The sequence below is a fragment of the Mustela lutreola genome, chromosome 2, assembly GCF_030435805.1.
Source record: "Mustela lutreola isolate mMusLut2 chromosome 2, mMusLut2.pri, whole genome shotgun sequence".
NCBI classification, from domain to species: domain Eukaryota; kingdom Metazoa; phylum Chordata; class Mammalia; order Carnivora; family Mustelidae; genus Mustela; species Mustela lutreola.
This window is the reverse complement of record NC_081291.1, coordinates 222,654,189-222,673,112: the sequence shown is the minus strand read 5'-3', so window position 1 is coordinate 222,673,112 and position 18,924 is coordinate 222,654,189. Positions and strand designations below refer to the sequence as shown.

At 66.4% G+C, this 18,924-nt stretch overlaps 1 long non-coding RNA gene across 1 annotated transcript; it reads right to left on the bottom strand.

The window, feature by feature from the left end:
* Window positions 1–4,489: 4,489 nt before the first annotated feature.
* Window positions 4,490–10,052, bottom strand: LOC131825428 (uncharacterized). Its single transcript, XR_009351253.1, has 2 exons — window positions 9,487–10,052; window positions 4,490–6,036 (listed from the first exon to the last, which is right to left on the bottom strand). It is a non-coding gene; the product is annotated as an uncharacterized LOC131825428 (long non-coding RNA).
* Between the last annotated feature and the right edge of the window lie 8,872 nt (window positions 10,053–18,924).

Genomic DNA, 18,924 nt, shown 5'->3' with positions numbered 1-18,924 from the left:
GTGGCCACAGGCTACCCGGGGAGACGGAACACCGTGCTGCGTCCCTGAGGCCACAGGCTTCCAGCGCAGACAACCTGAAGCCGGCGAGTTACTATCCCTGGGACCGTGGCCAGAACCCCAGTCTGCGACAGCTCCCTCCCGTCCTGCTGCTGCTGTGCCTAGGGAACCGCCTCCGGGAGAGGACACCCGTCTTTAGCGGGAGGCTCTGGGGCAACGTGCCCCTTGTTGGGCAGCTGGCCAGCGGCCCGGTGGTGGGGAGGGCTGCCGCTGGGAGCCAGGCCGCCCCAAGACGCCCCTGCCGTTCAGCAGTGCCTCCGGGAAGCAGAGAGCGGCGGCCGTCCAGGGAACCTGGCTGCGACCCCCTGAGGGCGAGGTCAGGTGATGAGCGTCCTTCAGGGTCGGCCTCGGGCCCAGGAAAGCGCGTGGGGACGCAGAGCTCGCTCAGCCACTGGGAGGACCGTCCCCAGCCCCCAGCAGCGTGTGCCCCCTCCCCACCAGTGGAAGGGGTCTCAGCCTCTGCTTTCATTAGCAACTCAGAAAGGGACGATGAACTGATGGCCCTGGGCTGTGTATGGGCCTGAGCACTGCCTCCGGCCCCCTCGCCTCCCGGGACCCCAGGTTCGCCTTGAGGCCTGGGCGAGCAGCCATCTGGGGGTCCTACAGCCTGGACCCTGGGGAGGAGACGTGATCCTGGGTCCTGGGTGCTGCCCTGTCGGAGCCTGCCTGTGGCCCGTGTGGCAAGTGACACAAGCCCTCTGTGCCTCTGCCTCCTCCTCCTGGAAGCGGGCTGGCAGGGAGCCCCCTGGTCGGGCAGGGCAGGGAGGGGGCAGCGCACCTGCAGGCCCGGGCGCAGCCGGGTGGAGCTCCTCCTGGAAACTTTCCTGCCCCTCCCGTTTCTGCTGTGAGATAAACACAGCAACCGACTCCTTCTGTCTTGCAGAACCGTCCTCAGCCCGAATTCCTAACCTCCTCCCTGAGCATCAATACCAGCTACATGTGCACGTGAGGGCCTCGTGGGGCGGGGGGAGGGGCTGGCCCCTGCACCCAAGCTGAGGGGGGCGCGGAGGAATAGGGCCCAGCGACAGAACAAGGCGGTGTCTGTCCCAGCACCACTCGTGAACAGAACGAGAGGGACCCTCTGAGCACAAACGTGGCCAGACAGCACCCGGCCGGTCTCCCCCCGGGGCCCCCACCGCCTACATGGAGGCCGTGCAGACCAGGGAGCAGAGTTCGGAACCTGACAGGGTCGGGGGGGGGGACCCTCTCCAGCCCCCGGAGCGAATTCACGTCCAGGACGCAGAGGAGCCCCTGAAGCTCACTAGCAGACCCCCCAGTCATCCGACGGAAGGCCTTGGACCCCCACTGACACCTCCCCACAGAAGACATGCAGACGACTCACGGCCACACGTAAAGGTCACCATCACAGACCGTCTGGGGCCACGTCCTGCACGTCCAAGCCCTGTGGGCAGTCACGCCGCCCACGTCCAAGCACTGCTTGGAGACTGTGTGCTTTGTGTCTCGGGGAGCAGCCTCAGTTTCCCCGTTCGTCGACGCAAGGATCGTCGCCCTGCCCTGGAGGGAGTGGTGTGTGAGATGCCGTGTCGGGTGCCCGGCTGGCTCTCCCGCGGCTGGGCACCATGCCCGCTCTCCTGCACGGTACAGGGGGGCTAACCTGTCCCAGGGACGGTGCCCTGGGCCTCAGCCCTGCTGGCCGTCCATGGCTCTGGTCAGGCACCCCGCCCCTGGGACCAGCCCTGAGCTCCAGCAGTGTCGCTCTCCGACTGTCTGTCTGTCTGCCGCTTTATCAGGCATCCTCTTGACGACATGTTTTCACGGCTGGCTGAGTCTCCTTCCCAGCCCGAGGCCCGGCCTTCCTCGACCCATTCGGCAGAGGCTGGAGCCATGGAGGTCACAGCAGCGGGGCAGACTTTTTGGGTCTCAGGTCTAAAAGGGGCTCGTGAACTCCCTATATCACAGGCGATTATGGCGGGGAGGCAGGACCCAGGTGGGATCACCAGAGCCCCTGTGGCCCCCACCAGAGTCCTTGCACGCAGTGGGGTCTCCTGAGTGCCGGCTGCGGAGAAGCACTGGGCCCGCTGCCCCCATGCAGGGACGCTGTGGGGCAGGGCGGTGGGTCCCGAACACGCCTGCTTCCCGCCCCAGCCGGCGGCCGGGATCCTGAAAAGCAGCCTCGCGTTTGCCTTCTTGATGGGGGCTCCCCACCGGCTCAGGAGCTCCTTCGGGGAGTCTGCGTCTTAGAAGGGAAGACTCCTGCCCTCACCAGCTTCCTATACCCAGGGCTTCCCCCACAGTTTCCCAAACGTGAACTGCGGGAGGAGGCACGATGTCCCATGTGGACACCGGGAGCCCCGGCCCCTGACCTCTCCTAGGTTTTGCCCTGGGGTCAGCTTGCTGAGTTGCTGAGGCTTGGAGGGGACACGGAGGATGCTGTTTGTCCTCAGGTGCCAGGAGGACAAGCAGCTGGCTCGGGACATGACCAGCTCACGATGGGCGTGCCTGGCGCCGCGGCCCCATGACCCGGGGGAGCCCCAGATTCATGTCTGGCAGCTCCGGGCAGGGCGATGGGGGCCGGGGCTGGAGTCGTAGCCCAGAGAAGTGTCCCTGGTGCCCACGGCCGGGACAGGGTCTACCCAAGGCTGTGGGCTGGACGCCTCCTCCCTCCGGCTGAGAGGCCACGGGGACTGGCTGCCCTGTGCCCACGAGGGACGGGGATGCGGGGGAAACCGGTCCCAGGAGCTCATGGGTGCAGCGGCTTGGGGAAGGGCCCCCTTTCTGGGAGGCGTGGAAGACAACTCGACCAGAGTCTGGGGGGTCGCGGGGCTGGAGAATCCCAGTGGCGGGCGGCTTGGCCCGGGTTCCAAGCTCAGGGAAGGAGACGCAGCCACACTGAAAACAGGCTGGGCTCGCTCATTCGTGGGGCGAAGAACGCCCAGGTGTGTCTGGGTCCCGGGGGGCTGCAGGGGGCGGGCCTGGGTGTGACCAGGTCCCACCGGGGACACCTCTCCAGCCCGGCCTTCCAGGCGATGGTGGCCCCGCGTGCCCCATGGGCTGATGTTCCTTCACCTCGGTCCTGGCAGCACCCCCAGCTGGTGGCCGGGCCTGTGCCCTTGGGTCTCTCCCCAGGGCGCACGGCACATGGCTGAGAAGGGGCTCCCTGTGGCTCCTCGCAGTCCGTGCACAGACGGACACCTGGCGGGCCCCTGCTGGGCACTGGGTCACCTCCAGCGCCGTGCGTGGCCTCCAGGGGAGGCATCCGAGAGAGCAGGTGAAGCCGGCCAGGTGGGGTGCAGGCCCCTCCCCACGCAGGGGGCTCGCGGGCTGGTCCCCACTGCCTCTGCTGCTGTGCGCTGGGCGATGTCTGGCTACAGCCCTGGCCTGGGCTCCCGGAGCCCTGAGGGAGCCGCCCGGCTCCTGGGCTCTCCTGGTGGGGGGCCATCGCTGAGCATGTCGGGACCCCCGGCACATCCCGGACAGGCCGGCTGGTGTCCCCTCCCTGCCCGCGCCCACACCCGGCCTGTGCGCGCGAAGGGACTTCCCAGCCTCCCTGCAGCCGGGCGCCCGCGGCCGCGGGATGAAGGCGTGGACGCCGCCAGGGAACACAGACATGGATCCTCCACAGTCTTCAAAGTGTCTTCTCCTCGCTTTTGATGCAGAGTCTAAATGCAAGGCCAGATGTTCCAAGGGCCCTTTAATATTTAAACAGTTGTCTCCGCTTAGAAGGTCAGTCCGGAGCTCGGGGGCATGAGGCTGGGCCATGGGGCAGGACGGGAGGCAGGGCCGGGGCCAGGGTGATGGCGGATGGCTGCGGGGGACACGGGGGACAGAGGAGGATGGGGTCCCCACTCACTCCCGTGGGACCTGGGAGCCAGCAAGAACCTCGTCTGTACCTCAGCGTCTCCGTCCGTGAAGTGGCTCCACGACTCCCTTCAACCCAAGGGCAGGAGTGACCCCATTCACAGAGGGGAGCACGCGCCGTGCGGGGCGGAGGGGCCGCTGGGGAGCAGCCTCTGTAGACCGAGGCGGCCGCGGCCCTGGCAGTAGCCGGCGGTGCTGCCGAGGGAAGCCCGAGGCCTCCTGACCCGTGAGGGCGAGGCTGAACCCCTTCCCAGCCTCCCCTCACTGCACTTCTGTTGCGGCCCTGACTCCCGCAGGGCCTTCTATCCTGAGTGTCTGGCTCCCCTGCCGGCCACCACCCCGGACATGTGTGCCTTTTAGAATGAAAAATAAATAAAATCAGTGTATTTGTATTTTCTGTGTTGTTCCTTGTCAATCGCAAATACAGGGGCAACAGGGGGCTCCGTCGGCAGAGCCTGCAGTTCTTAGCTTTGGCGCAGGTCAGGATCCGAGGGTCGTGGCATCGAGCCGCGCTGGGCTCCCTGCTCAGTGGGGGGGGCTGCTTCTCCCTCTGCCCCTCCCCCATCTCTCTCTTTCCAAACAAAAAGCCAATCTCGCGGATATAAAATAACACTTAAAGGCCTGAGCTTCATTTTTTAATTTGACATCGGATCTCAGATTTCCCCGGCAGACACACTCAGGAGGCCGAGGCTGGCGGTCGGCGCCTGTCGGGAAGGGCCCTGTGACACCGGCGCCGTCGCTGCGGCCTGCGAGGCCTCGGGCATCCTCCCAGCCCGGGGCGGGAAAGCAGGGGTGCGTCCCGTGCACACAGGGATCTAGGGGAAAGGACTGGCGGGAGGCGGCTGCACGGTTGGGGTTGTGGGACTCACACGGGGCCGAGCTCCCCACCCCGGCACAGCCTCCGGAGAGCCGAGTCCACGGTCCCCGAGGTGGGGGCCTCAGGCCTCGGTCAGAGACAGGGGCTGTGTGTGTGTGTGTGTGTGTGTGTGCACGCGCATGTGTGTATGTGTGTGGGTCCTGCCCGGGCCAGGCAGCCCTGCAGGCCGCACCCCAGGCCCCTGTGCTCTCAGAGCAGAGCTGGGCACCCTGGGCCAAGGGAGGCCAAGACGGGCCAACGCCAGACGCTGGGACCACCGGGAACAGCTTCGGAGGAGCCGGCGCCGCGGACAGCCCGGCTCGGGCTTCTGGGAGAGGACACGGTCCCGATATTGACACCCCCTGTCTGTGCTGCTCCGTCAGGTGGCCCCAGGGACCCCTCGGCCTCCCTCGTCACGCAGCCTAATGCAGGGCCCACGGCCCTGACCCGTCACCCCTCCACCCCCCTCCCAGCCTCCAGGCTCCCCGCTGGACCTGCGTCCAGGAGCCTCCTGCCCGGACAGGCGTGCCGCGGAGCTGCTCCCGAGGGCCCTGAGCGAGCTGCTGACCTCAGGCCCGGGGCTGTTTCCCGGAGCTCCTGCGCCTCTAACTGGGAGGCCCTGATTGCAGCTGATGAGTCTGTGGCGGGGAAGGTCACCAGGGAAATGCTATTAATACCGTCCATTGGGCGGCGTGGGCGGCCGCAGCTCTCAGCTTGGCGGGAGCCGCAGAATGTTCCACTTGTGCCCTAGGGCACTCGAGCAGCCGGCGAGCCGGGGAGCCCCCGACACCCCACCTCACTGTGCTGAGCTGCCACACGTGGGCCTGTGTCCCCCTTGGAGCCCCCACGGGGAACAGTCAGCGGGCGGGCCACCCAGCCCTGGTGGGTCCCCGCAGCCACCGCCATGGTCCTGAGTGGGGGGACGAGGGGGCCTCCCCGGGGACTCCCAACACCAGGGGGGTGCCTATGGCCCCTTTGCACCAGCAGGGACATGGCACCGGCCCACGGCACTGGCCGTTACTGGGGGAGGGGGCTCCCCTGGTTGAGAAAACAGGGTCACGGACATCGGCGCATAGAATGGTGTCCCTCCAGACCCTTCTCCCAAGCAGGCCAGCGTGCCCTTTGGGCTCAGCAGCGGGGCTCAAGGCCCCAGTCACAGGATGGGGCACAGAACCCTCACACCGTGCTCTCGCCACCCAGTTCGGCGTGTTCCGCAGGAGGGCCCGAGTCGCTGGGAGGGGATGCCTGTCTGGAGAGCCGGCCGAGGGCCAGGTGGGGCTCCTGGGCGTCCTCACTGGGGTGACCTGAAATACACCAGGTGTCTGGGCCTGTCAGGGGTTCTGGGTGTGGCTTTGCACGGTTTGTGCTCAGGGCCCCGGGATAGTGTTCACAGCGCTCCCAGGACACGCGCGTCCCCGTATCCTTCCAGCCGTGACACGCGGCCCCAGGGCAAGGAAGGCCTGCAGGCAGGTCCTGAGCTGGGCACCAAGGTCCAGGAGGCAAAGCGACGGCCCAGGGTGGCCCGAGGGGTGAGAGCCGCTGGGTCACGTCGGACCGCGGTGCAGTCGCTCAGGACCAGGCCCAGGTGTGTTCTCTCCTGGGCTGAGGCTCCTGGAGGACACGGGGCGTCTGGGTTCTCCTGGGACACCCCCCACCGCACACAGTGCTCGTCACGCGGTGCACGTGCTCAAGCCCCAACCCTTCCGCGCTGGCCCCTGGCTGGGTGGGGACGGAGCTAACACACCCGCGGGGACATCCGTCCCCTCCAAGCCGGGCCAGCCTTCCAGCCTTGCGGTCCTGAAGCCTCTTCCTTCGGCTCTGACGGCTGACGTGGCTTTCTCCCTCCTGCCCCCGGGAAGGTGCTTCCAGAAAGAAAAGGTCAAGAGCCAGCAGGCTTCCCCGGCCCAGGGGAGTCAGGCTCGGGGCAGACTCAGCAGATGGGGAGTGGGCTCCGTTTCAGGGAGCTCGCCCGGGAGCTCATGGACCAGCCTCCTTCCAGGGCTGGGCCGGGGGGGGGTGGTCTTCAGTCGGGAGGGTCGAGCTCAGAGCGGCCAGCGGCTGGGGCTTCGCCTGGTGCATGCCGGGGCCCTCTGGGAAGGGTAGAGCGAGGCCCCAGGGCACCGAGGCAGCCCAGCATCCTCCCAGCCCTGGCCCCGGGGCCTTGCGGGGAGCGGCCGCGTGAGCAGGAAGAGCACGGCCCCCGGAGTGCGGTCCCGGCCCACGCCCCAGACCGGAGGGTGAGGGCGGACGGGAGAGGAGGGAGGGGCACACAGCTGTGCCAGGGGGGAGGGTGAGGCCAAGGGGCTGCTCTGTCTTGTGGACTGTGTCCTGCACCCCGCCAGGGATGAACTTGGGGTGGAAGCCCGGACAGCACCACTCCAGACAGACGGACGGACAGACAGGCTTGAACCCCACTGGGCCACACTCAGCAGGACCCCCAACACTCACAGAGACATGTGGGGGGAAGCCACTCTTCCCACCTCGCGTGAACTAGATACGACACCCCTCCCCTCACAGGGGCGGAGATGGGGTCAGGCCAGAGGTAGATGTGTCCCTCGGTGGGGGGTGGGGGCCATGAAAGGGATGAAGGGGTGCAGAGAGGGAGCCTCGGAGGCCAGACCGGCAGGGCACCCCCCCCCCGGAGGTCTCGGAGGGGGGTCACAGCCGGAAGTAGCCCCTGCCCCCGTGTTAGGAGGCGCTTTCTTCAAAGCCAGGATGTGAGATGCTCAAAGCCACCGTGAGGATGCTCTCGTGGGGGTGCAAGCCCGGAACCAACCATGGCCGACCTGCTGTGGGGGGACATGACCCCTTCCTCAGGAGCAGGGTCCCCCAAGCCCCCATGAGAAGGTGTACTTCCCATGTGCCTTAAGCCCCTGATCACCCAGGGTGTCCCGGCTGAGCATGGGGCCCCCAGAGCTCAGGGACATCCCTGCTGGGCTGGGACCCCAAGACAGCCGGCCTGGGGCCGGGAGCTGGACCGTGCGGGTTCGTGTCCCCCCAGGAGACTTGGGCACTGTCCGTCAGCACCGGCAGCGGGAGGCCCCCTCGGGGGTCCTGTGATTCGTCACCGCAGCTGGGACTCAGGAGAGCCGGGGGGCTGTGGACACTCACGCTGTGTGCCCGTCGACCCACCGACCCGCCCCCTGCCCTGCCCTGACACCCCAGCCTCACGACAGCACGTCCCTCCCCTCTCTGGCTGTGCGGTCAAGGCCGCAGCGCAGGGGCCCCTCGGGGCCGTCGCCGTCACACTGGCCACACCTGCGTCTGCCCCGCCTGGAGGCCTGGAGGCTCATCAGCGACCTTTCCCGTCAGACCAGACCCTTCCTTGATTTCAGAAATGCGCTTCCTTTAGCAAGGCACGGGGGCGACTTTCTCCGTGGGACGGGCGCTCGTCTGCGGAACCGCGAGGCCGGCGTGGGCGGTCTGGCCGTCCGGTGCCGGGATGCGCTCCGGGAGCCAAACCGGACCTGCAGCGGCTGTTGGAGCTCGGGGAAGAGGTTTCCGGGCTCGGCTTCGGTTGTGGCACAGCGAGCCGCCCGAGGGCTGGGTGGCTGTGACCCTTCCCACCTGTGCAGGTCTCCTGGGGGACAGCGGCATGTGGCAGGGGATAGAACACAGAGCTGAGGACGAGGCCAGTGGCGATGAGGCCACGTTTGACCATTTAAGGAACCCCAGGCTGCTCGGAAAGCCCCAAATTAGAAAGGCATCCAGACCCGCAGGGAAGATAAGCCCCCGGGCGCCGCCTGTCCAGCTCAGCGCACGGCCACGGGGGCCCGGCTCTCGGGGAGTCTCTTATCGACACCCAGACGTTGAGGGCTCGCGGCTTGGTCTGGGCTCTTCACAGATGGAAACACCCAGATGGTTCTGCCAAAGGCCAGGCTTTGCTTGCTCGCCCAGGGCTGGGTGGCCCAGTTTTAGGAAAAGATGTCTCCGTCCCCATTTGTAAAACAGGTGCGTGGCTGGGCCCACCGGCCGCCCAGCTTCATGGTCCTTACAATTCAGCGGCGGGTCCCACGGCTGCCCCGGTGTCGCCGGTGGGAAACAGAGTCCGGGGGGCGGGGACGCAGCGGGCGTCTGGCCGGCCCGCTCCGTACGGGTGGGAGCCGCCGCGCTCAGCCCTGTGTCTCCCATCACCGGCATCAGCATCCCGCGGCTTCCCGGTCCTCGTCTCCCTCCACGTCTCGGCCCCATGACTTTTGATTGTCCCCTGTCCTCTTGCCCACCTGGTCTTTCCTGATCCCTTCCAGGTCAAAGGTCACAGCACATGCTCCACCTCTTTGGACAAGCAGGCAGCATGGCTACTGTCCCCCAGGGGCTGTGGGCCCCTGAGGGCATGGCTGCCACTTCAACTTCCTGGAGCCCAGAGCCACCAGCACCACCAAACGTGCAGCCGACCCTTGTCCCATTTGCAGACAGGGCTCTGCCCTGTTTCTGCCGGAGCCGGGGGCAGGGGCCGGTGGGCTGGGAGAGAGGGGCTGGTATCCCCCCACTCTGCTGCACCTGGCAGGGCCATCGGAGCCTTCCCAGGGGGAGGGCCCACAGCCCTTGGAAAGACAGACAGGCCTCCCTGGCGGGTCCCCGAGGGTCTGCTTACCAGACGCAACCCCCTGTCTCGCGGGCCCCCTCTTAACTTGGTTAAATTGGCAAAGACCCCATTTCCAAATAAAGTCCTGTTCCAAGGTCCTGAGGCGTGTTCTGGGGGGAGGGGCAGGAGACATTGTTCCGCCCACTGGAACAGATGATCAAAAACTTACCCGGAAACACGATAGGCCTCCAGCGGCCGTCAGCTCACAGTCGAGCAGGACGACACACTCTCTTGTACACACGTGGTAAAAATACCCCCAGAGTAGGAGTCAGGGAGCTGGCCCTGGGGGCGGCGGCAGGTGGATAGGAGAAGGGGCGCAGGGCTCCAGCTGCCCGGCCCAGGGGAGGCCCAGACATGCTCTCTGGCCGCACGGCCTCCCCAGCTCGCCACCCACGGGAACCCGAGTCACAAGCCCAACCCAGAACCAGGGGACCCACGTGACCAGGGCCCCCCTCCCCCGCTGCAGGGGTCAGGGTCCTGTCGGAGGGCACACCTCTGCTGGGAAGGGTCCCGCAGGCTGTCCCCGCCTCCTGTGGGATGGTCCCCCAGAGCGTAGGGCCTAGAGCAGGAGGCAGGCGCTCTAGAGGCCGGTGTGTGACTTCTGCCTGGGGTCATCTGCTTCCCGACTCCCCCAGGCCCCGGAAAGGGAGCCACCACCCTCCTGAAGTCACATCTGCTGATCGGAAACCCAGGCCGCCCCCACCTGCACTCACTCCCTGCGGAGCCCGGCAAGGCGTGTCCTGCCCGGACGTCCCGGGGAGTCGCAAACAGGGCGAAGTCCGGTCCGCGTCAGCCTGGGCCGCTCCTTCCGGCGTCTGTTTGCAGCCGCTGGGAGTGGGATGGCCTTGTCTGCGCCAGGGTCAGCGGTCCCCTGGGGCATCTTCCTGACCAGTCATGACCCCGGCTGAGATCCTGACCCCTCTTGCCGGAGCCCGCTGCTCTAGGCTCCTAAAGATCATGGAAAACCCTCAGAAAGGGACTCCTCCAGGCCTGCTGTCCTTTTTTTCTTTTTCTTTAGAGAAAGCAGCAGAAAGAGCAATATTCTCCCCTGCCAGGGTTGGGGAGGTGAGGCGGGGGAGGGGCAGAGGGAGAGAGAATCCTTAAGCAGACTCCCCACTAAGCGCGGGGCCAGACGTGGGGCTCAATCTCATGACCCCGAGATCATGACCTGGGCCAAAATCAAGAGGGCCAGACTGAGGCTCCGGCAGCGAGTGCAAGGGAGGCCAGCCCTGCCCAGACAATGCCGCCGTCTCGTTGGCCCTGGGGTCCATCTGGGGGGGGGGGGTGTCCCTTTCACAGGGGCCCGGGGTACTCAGTGGCTCCAGGGCACTGGGCAGACCTAAGGGATATTTAGGAAACAGCCCTGCCACTAACAGAGCCAAGGCCTCTCTGTGGACACCTGAAGCAGATCCCTCAAGGGCCTGCCCCAAGGACAGGGGCCAGGGGCTGCCCTGCCCATGATAGGGACACGGGCCATAGCGCCCAGGGCTGGGGGAGCCAGCAAGGGCACAGGTCCCACCAGGTCCCATGGAGGGCCATGCTGGGCCCATCGCAGGGGCCTCTGGAGCCTGGAGCTCATGCCTCAGGGTCTCTCGGGGGCCCGGAGTGATGACATTCCCAGGCACGTCAGTCGAGGGGGTGGGAGGGAACTTGTCTCTGTGCACGCAGGGTTTTAAAATCTAGGTTTTATTTGTTGTTCGTTCGGTGAGGCCAAAAGATCAGGAGAGAGTTTGTGCACAGCACGTGGGTCTCACAGGGAAGCTCCAGGGCCGGGTGGGGGTGGCGGGAAGGGGCGGGAGCCCCCACTGCCGCCTCTCAGGGAAGGGAAGGTGGGGCAGGGGCAGGGGCTGCAGACAGGCTGGTTTGCATGATTTCGGCCGACTGGAGGGACGTAGGCCTGGCCCTGGTCGTCTGGCTCCTGGCCCAGGGTGACCGGGGCAGGGGGATGGTGGCCAGGAGCGTGGGGGGTGTGGGTCTGCATGGGAAGAGACGCCCCGCCAGGGCCAGTGGGCCCCAGACATCAAAGCACAGCCGACGGAATCAGAAAGCATGGTGATCGCAGGCTGTGCGGTGTGGGGACTGGGAGCAGGACAGCGGTCCCAGGGCCGAGGCCTCCGCGGGTTCCGGACAGAGCGTGGCCAGAGTCTTACTCCCCGGTGGTCCTGTGCGTTCACCCCCATCCCTGTTGCCACACGGCACTAGGGGAGGGCACCGTGGGGGCCCACTTGGCTCCGTCTTGTCCCCCGAAGGGCCCGCCGCACATTTTGGAAGAGGGTCTGGATGGGAAGCCGTGTGCCCAGCGTACGAGGGGCAGAGCGTGAACACAGCTCAGGGGCTCAGATCCTGCCGGGTGCCCCAGAAGCAGCGTCCCGGATGCTCGTGGGCCACAGCCCAGCGGGGCTCCTTGCTGACAGCCGCCACCCACCCCCACCCGCCCCGCCGGACCTCAGCACTGACAGGTTCCCACGCGCAGGGCTGCGTCAGGCCTGGGGGTGGCCTGGGCCTCTCCAGCAGGTGGGGGAGCCGCGTTTGCGGCCACACCACCCATCAGTGGCCAAGCCACGTCTGGACCCCCAGAACAGGCAGAATGGTGGATGGTCCTCAGCGGAGTCATCCTGGCACTGTCAGCGTTTCCCGGCTCAGGCTGGTTTCGGAGAAGGAGTGGTCCTGCACCACCCATCGAGTCCGTCTGGCGGAGAGTTTGTGACAGACCGAGGACAAAGCATGGAAGCCACGGTGCCACTTGGGCCACTAACAGATGCCGTGGCCTGGAGCCCGGCTGTGCTCTGCTCCCCAGCTCATCCAAAGTCCTGGGGCTCAGAACGAGGTTTCGTCCAGTGCAAAATGGCAATGACAGTGAGGGTCTTTGGCTGGTGAAGCAGAGGAAGAAGCTGGGAAGTGCTCAGTGTAGAGCTGGTCACGGGGGGCTGGGGGGACCAACATGACTGCCCACAGGGGCTCCCTTACCTCAGTATGCCTGGTGAGCGCGGAGGGCGGGGAGCCGGGGCTGACCGGCCTCACCGGGCATGCGCCAGGCCCAAGGCCAGAGCAGGCCCCAAGCTGCCCCGCACAGCAGAAGGAGAGCAGCCCGAGCGGCAGGAGGGAGAGCCTCGGAGCCAGGGCCACCTCCGGGCCACCCCAGGCCATACTGGACTACTCTGGGCTGCCCTAGCCACGGGGGGGCATCTTGGGGCATCCTGGGCCATGCCAGACCACCTGGGGCCACATTGCGCTGCTCTAGACCACGCTGGGCCACCCCGGGCTCCTTCCTAATGCCGTGCCGCCTGACCATGGTGGGGTCTGGCCTGGAGGCCTTGGGCTTGTGCGGTCCCCACACAGGAGGGCCATGTTGAGAAGGACATACTGTGCCACACCCAGGCCTGATTTCCGTGTTTTGGGTTGGGTGGTGGGGAGCACAGGCGAAGCGGCGGACTGAGCTGTGTCCACGGAGGCCGAGAGCCATGTGGACATCAGGCCTGCACTCCTTGGTGATCAGTGAGAAAACTGATACAACCATAGCGAGTCCTTAGGGCTTACATATCACTTTGCACTTGGAAAGAACTTTCTGGAAATGCAGCGCGAGCGCACACACACACACACACACACACAGCCCCACGTCCCTGCGAAGTGGGACCTGGGTGCTCTTCTCCCCACCACGTGGAAGGAGCCGGTCTGGTGCTGGGAGCCAGAAGACCCCCCCGCCCCGCCCCAGGGCTGGGGAGCACGGGGGACCCAGGTCTCTGCCCTCCCCTCTGCCTGGCTACCCTCTTACCCACTTGGGCTCCAGCCATGGCCCGGTCACTGCGGGCCCCAGGGCAGCTGGCAGGGGCCAGTCCTAGCCCTGTGTTCTGTTGATGTGTTGGCTGATTCACATTCATTTTCTACAAAGCCTTCGCAGAAAGAGTGGCTCTTGATAATAGAATTTTTTGTTTAAATGTATTTATTTGTCAGAGAGAGAGAACACAAGCAGGCAGAGACAGAGGGAGAAGCAGGCTCCCTGCTTAGCAGGGACATCCCCGACCCCGATGCAGGACTTGATCCCAGGACCCTGGGATGGTGACCTGAGCCCAAGGCAGCCGTGTAACCGACTGAGCCACCCAGGCGTCCCAAGAGTGGCTCCTAAATGGAGACACAGGCTTCCTGTCCCAACAGCCCAGGCAGGCTCCCTGCGGCTTTCCTCGGAGGCTGCAGGACGAGGATGGGGCTCACGGCCGGTGACGGGGGGACCGCACTCCGGGGCACCACGGCGGGCAGCCGGGGAAGCAGGGGATGCCGGGAAACAGAGCAGGGCTGCTGGCTGCCAGGGCTGGGCTGGGGTTACGTTCCCCTTGGACGTGAAGACGAACGATGGGCTCCCTGCGGGCTGCCTGGGCTGCCGAGGGACGGGGCTGAGCGACGGCCATCAGGGCAGGACTTGCTGGGAAAGGGGGAGCGCGCTCCTGCAGTGTGGGGGGGCTGGGGTGCATGCTCCGGGCTCCGGCGGGGGGGCAGCCCCAGCCCCTGGGATGGGACACCTGGTCTCACGGCCAGGACCCCGGGCAGGGGTGATGGACAGACCCGCTCGCTGGGACATGCAGGAGACGGTCAGCAGAGTGTCGGCACCCACATGGGATTGGACCCTGGGGCGCTGGCAGGACCAAGGAGCCGAGAAGAGCCAGTGTCTGTCATGTTGTCCCCACCCTGTCCTCCAGCCCAGGGGGAGCATCTTGGTTTTCAGGCACACATAAGAGGAAGCGTCCAGCAGCTCGAGTCAAGCTTTCCCCTTTCCTTCATGTTGTCACAAGCTGTGTCCCTGCCAAGGTCCTCTGTCGGAGCCCTGGCCCAGCCCCTGAGAGCGGGACCGCTTTTGGGGACGGGGCCTTTACAGAGGGGACCGAGCTCAGATCAGACCGCTGGGCTGGACCTGACCCTGTACGGCCGTGTCCTCAAGAGAGGGCGTGAGGACACAGGCGCAGAGGGAGAGCACGTGGGGACACACAGAGAGGACGGCGTCCACACGCTCGGCAGAGAGGCCTCGAGAGGAGGCAGCTGAGGAGCGGGGCCCGCAGCCAGCTCTCACACGCCCGCCCCCAGACCGGGAGCCCGAGCGGGCCTGGTGTCCCAGCCTCCCGCCAGCTGAGCGCTGGGATGGCCGCCCCAGGACACTGATGATTCCGTGTAGACATCACAGTTTACAAAGCAGTTTCCTTTCCTTCCTCCCTCCGGTGCCATGGGACCAGACACTCCCAGTTAGGCAAGGACCATACTGGGCAGGGTGGCTCAGCAGCACTGGGGGAGGGAGGGCACCCCAGGCCCCAAGGGCTAGGGCATCGCTCCTGCTTATTCTCCGTGGACGGCTGCCCGGGAGCCCTGCCCCTCCGCTCACCGGCCCCCCTAGGGGCCCGGGTATCCTCCGGACGACCCCTGGGCTGCCTCCCCTGCCCCCACCACGAGGGAGTGCAGACCCACCGCACGCCCAGAAGGAGGACAGAAGCCCTGGCTGGAGACAAGACGGAGCGTGGGCCGTGGGGAGCCAGCCACCAGCTGGCTGGTCCTTCCTTCCAGGGGTGTCCCCGCGGGGTCAGGCTGGGGAACCCAAGGGGCTGGGCCCTGTGACGTGGTCGAGGGCTCCCCGCCCGTGCACCAGGTGAAGGACTCAGCCCTGAGGCTTCCCCTCCCGTGGGCCTGACACGCGACCCCCTCCGAGGCCCACATGATTCCTCTGGGTCCCTTCGCTGCGCTGGCCGCAGCAGACCCTCGGCATCCGGAACGTCTGTCAGCAGGGGTCACCGTGCACCTTGTGCTACGGTTCAAGCCCCGGGCCTGGCCCTTGAGCCTGCTGCTGTCCCAGCGCCTCCCTGTCCTGCTGCCGGACCCCTGGTCCGCGTGACCTGCTTCCAGGAAAGCTGCTGGAGAAGAGTCGTCACCGGTCAGGCCGCGCTTAAGGGAATCCTTTCGGGAATTCAATATACGGGAAAACAATTCCCCGGCAACTTGCATTTTCTTTGAACTGGTATTTGAAAATGTCGGGTTTCCCGAAGGTGGATCCCCAGGGCGCTACCCAGCGGTCACGTCGGGGGAGGGGCAGGCGCGCGGGCGGAGTGTCCCCAGCGTGCTCCGCTGCGACCCGGCAGCTGTGGCTAACGGCCTTTCCAGCGGCAGGCGCGGGGGGACGTTCCCAGCTGTGCTCTGGGAGGTTCCGTACCTCTCCTCCGTGGTCGCCCCTGAGTGCCGGAGCAGAGGTCATGCCCCACCTAATGTAAACGTGGGAGGCGGTTCTCAGGCTCTGGGAAGGGGACGTCAGGATGACCTCACGGCAGAGGCCGGGAGACTTTGCTGCAGCGTGGCCGGACGGGAGGACAAGGACAAGGCCGTGGCCGAGGGACCCGGCCGGCCCGTCCCAGGACCAGCTCCGGCTGTGTCCTCCTGGGGGTGTCCCTTCCCTGCACGGAGCACCCCTCCCGCTGGTACCCCGCTTCCCCCTCCTCGGCTCCGACCTGCTGCGACGGGGAGGAGAGGAAGTGGCCTGGGCCTCGGGGCCCCGCTCCCCTGCACGTGCTGGGGGGAGGGTGTCGGGTGCTCTCGGCCGGAGGTCCCCCGAGGCAGATGTGGGGGCACGGGTGCAGTGGTTCAGGAGCACGCGGCGCCGTGGCTGAGGGAGGGTGGATGCCAGAGGGGCTGGCCGCTGGCGGGAGCAGAGACCACACCGCCACATGGGGCCTCTGTGCCCGGAGCTGCACCCCAGGCCCCCCGCGTCCCCACCCTGTGGGACTTTGCCCTCGGAGCCGGGGCAGGCCGAGCACACCCGTGTCCTGAGAACACCCTCGGGCAGGGCCGATGGGCACTGGTCAGGGAGAATGGCCACGCCGCGCCCAGGAGCACACCCTCCGCCGACGCTGCGGCCAACCTGACCTTGGGCGTGGGGAGCACCTCCGGAACGGGGACAAGGCCAGAGGAGGGCGCGCCCTGAGTGAAATGAGCCTGAACCCGTGAGCGGCGGCCGGAGGCCCAGGAAGCCGACGTCAGATGGCGGCGGGCGGCGTCAGATGGCGGGGGTCGGGGGGGGCTGCTCCTCTCCCAGGAGCCTGGACGCAGGGACAGAGCAGCTGGGACCCACCGGCTTTCCGTCCATCTCAGCAGCTGCCCTGCAAGCACGTGTCCTACAGGGACCGGGCCCCGGCTCCCACTGGCCCTTCTGGCCCCACAAGGCCAAGACCGTGACCCTGTGGATGGCCAGCCCCAGCCCGAGAACCTGCCTGCAGCCAGGAGACCGGGGTCTGCCTGCTGAGTGACTGGTGGCAGCACATTCACCGGCGCGTCGCCGAGCGCCTCTGGTGTGACTTTTGTCCCAGCAGCTGGGAGCCTGCAGCGGTGCCAGGTGGCTAGGAAGGGACGTGAGACACGGTGCCTGAGGGGTGGGGACATAGTGGGTGGCTGAGCAGGGCAGTAGCAGAAGGGGGGGGGCGTGTGCATGTTACTACGGGAGCACACGTGGGTGTGTGTGAGCGTGAGTGCGTGAGGGACCAGCAGGCCGTGTCCCCACCAACCGGATCGGCCCTGAAGGGCTTGCAAGCGTCTTTCTGATTCGTGAAGTTGTTGGAAATCCCTATAAAGGAAGAAAATGAATTATGTGCACCGGCACTGTCCCCCAGTCACAGACCCCCCGCTGCTGCTCTGTGACAGCTCAGCTCCTCTCTGGGGCGCAGGACGCTGGACAAACCACACGGGGCGGCGGGGCTCGGACGTCGTGCTCCCCGTCACGGCCGAGCCCCAGCACGTTGTCCCCTGTTGGCTGCAAGATGAAAGTGGTCAGTGGGCCTGGAGGGGCAGCAGGAGGGGTGGGCGTGTGGGGCCAGAGCCCCACGGGATCTCTTCTCTCCGGGCCATGACCCTGGCTGGGCCGCCGGCCCCAGACGGCCTCTGACTGGACAATCCAATCCCCCCTCCCGAGGAACTGGGCACTTGGAGGAAAGGGCCGTCAGCCCTCCAGAGTCCTCAGGAGGAAGTAGGGAGCTGGGGCGTCTCCTTCTCCTGTCCACGGCTCAGACCAGGGCTCAGAGCTGGGTCCTGGCTCTCCAGGCTGCAGGCGGCAGGCCCAGGGGCTGGTTGCGCGCCCGGACCCCGTGAGCCGGTCCTTCTGCGCCTGTCTCCCAGCGCGTCCCCTGCTGCTTCTCTGGGGATCCCGAGAACCTAGCCCTCCCACCTGCCCCATGGCCCTCTCCTTGCCTCACACGCCTTTGCCCCCACCCTAGTCCCTCCAGCCCCTTCCCTGGGCTGCGCTGTCAGTGCTGAAGACACCCCCTCTTCTGAAAGGGACTCCCCCCTTAGCAGAGCTGGCCTGTGCCCTGCAGGGCGTGTCCAGGACGCCTCCTTCCAGGCAGCAGCTTGAGCCACAGGTGCCCGTGAGCCTCCCACGCGCCTGGCAGGCCTCCCTGGCACGCTCCTTCCAGGCAGCCGTGCGGAAGGGAACGTGGCGTCCCCAGGACCCCAGGGCTCTGGGCCCTTAAGGGGAGCCCCGGCCACGCTCTGTTACCCTTGAATCTGAGCCTCAGGTCTGGGCTCAGGGTCCTCATGGGGGAACAGAGTGTCCACACAGCCGACCTCCCTGGCAGTTGAGAATTTACCCCTCGGACGGGAGCAGAGGGAGGGTGCGCAGGAGGGGAGAGCAGGCGGCCTGGAGGGCGGGTGCCGCATGCCCGTTCTCTGGAGCCCCGACCCCGGGGCCTGCCCGGGAGCCCCTCCTGTGGGGGCAGCGCCAGCCTCTGGGGGGGGTCAGCAGTCTGGAGCCCCATCGCGAAGCTAACGAGCGCCCCGTCTGCCCTTATCCCGTCTCTGAGCGTGAGTGGGGGCCTACAGCCCGCGCCCGAGCAGAGCCCTTGGCGCTGGTTTCCTTTTCCTGCCTGACCTCGGGAGCTGGGGTAGGAGTGGCCAAACTTTTATTAGGCCAGGGACGGTCCCTGCTCTCCTGACGTCCGCGCCACCCAGATCAGCTTTGACACGCTCCGCCGTGCACTGACGTACCGGCCGCGGGTGTTCTTCCTTTTCTGTGTGATGGCGTCATTGCTGCCAGGGGAATGTGGCCTAACCAAACCCTGATTTAACGTCGTTACACAAGGGTGCTGGTGGGCGAGGGCGCCGTGGGAATGACAGCTCAGAAGCGCAGCCTTGGCCTCCAGGAAGAGACTCACAGAGACGGGCAGGAGAACCATATATGGAAGAAAGAGGTAAAGGATCCATATTCTTAATATGTAAAGAGTTCTCAGAATAAATAAGAGCAGCATTTACCCTACTAGGGGACACCCTTTGGTTCCCCCACCCTGCCCCCAAAGGCGTCTGTGGCTCCTTCCCGTGGTGGCAGACCTCAGGAGCTCCCCCTCCCTCAGCCCGAGCCCACGGGATTCAGGGAGCTGAGCTATACTGCAGCTCCAGAGGTCAGACGTGCGGTGCGCTCCGGGCTGACAAAGGGTCTCCCTGGGCCGTGCCCCGGCTGGAAGCACTGAGCAGAGCTGGGAGCTCCCCAGATGTCTGCCATCAGCACTGTAAGGTGCCATGAGCTGCAGGAAGACAAAGTCCACACAGGGCAGTTGAGCTGGGAGACGGTGGCCAGGGTGCTAGAGAACAGAGACAC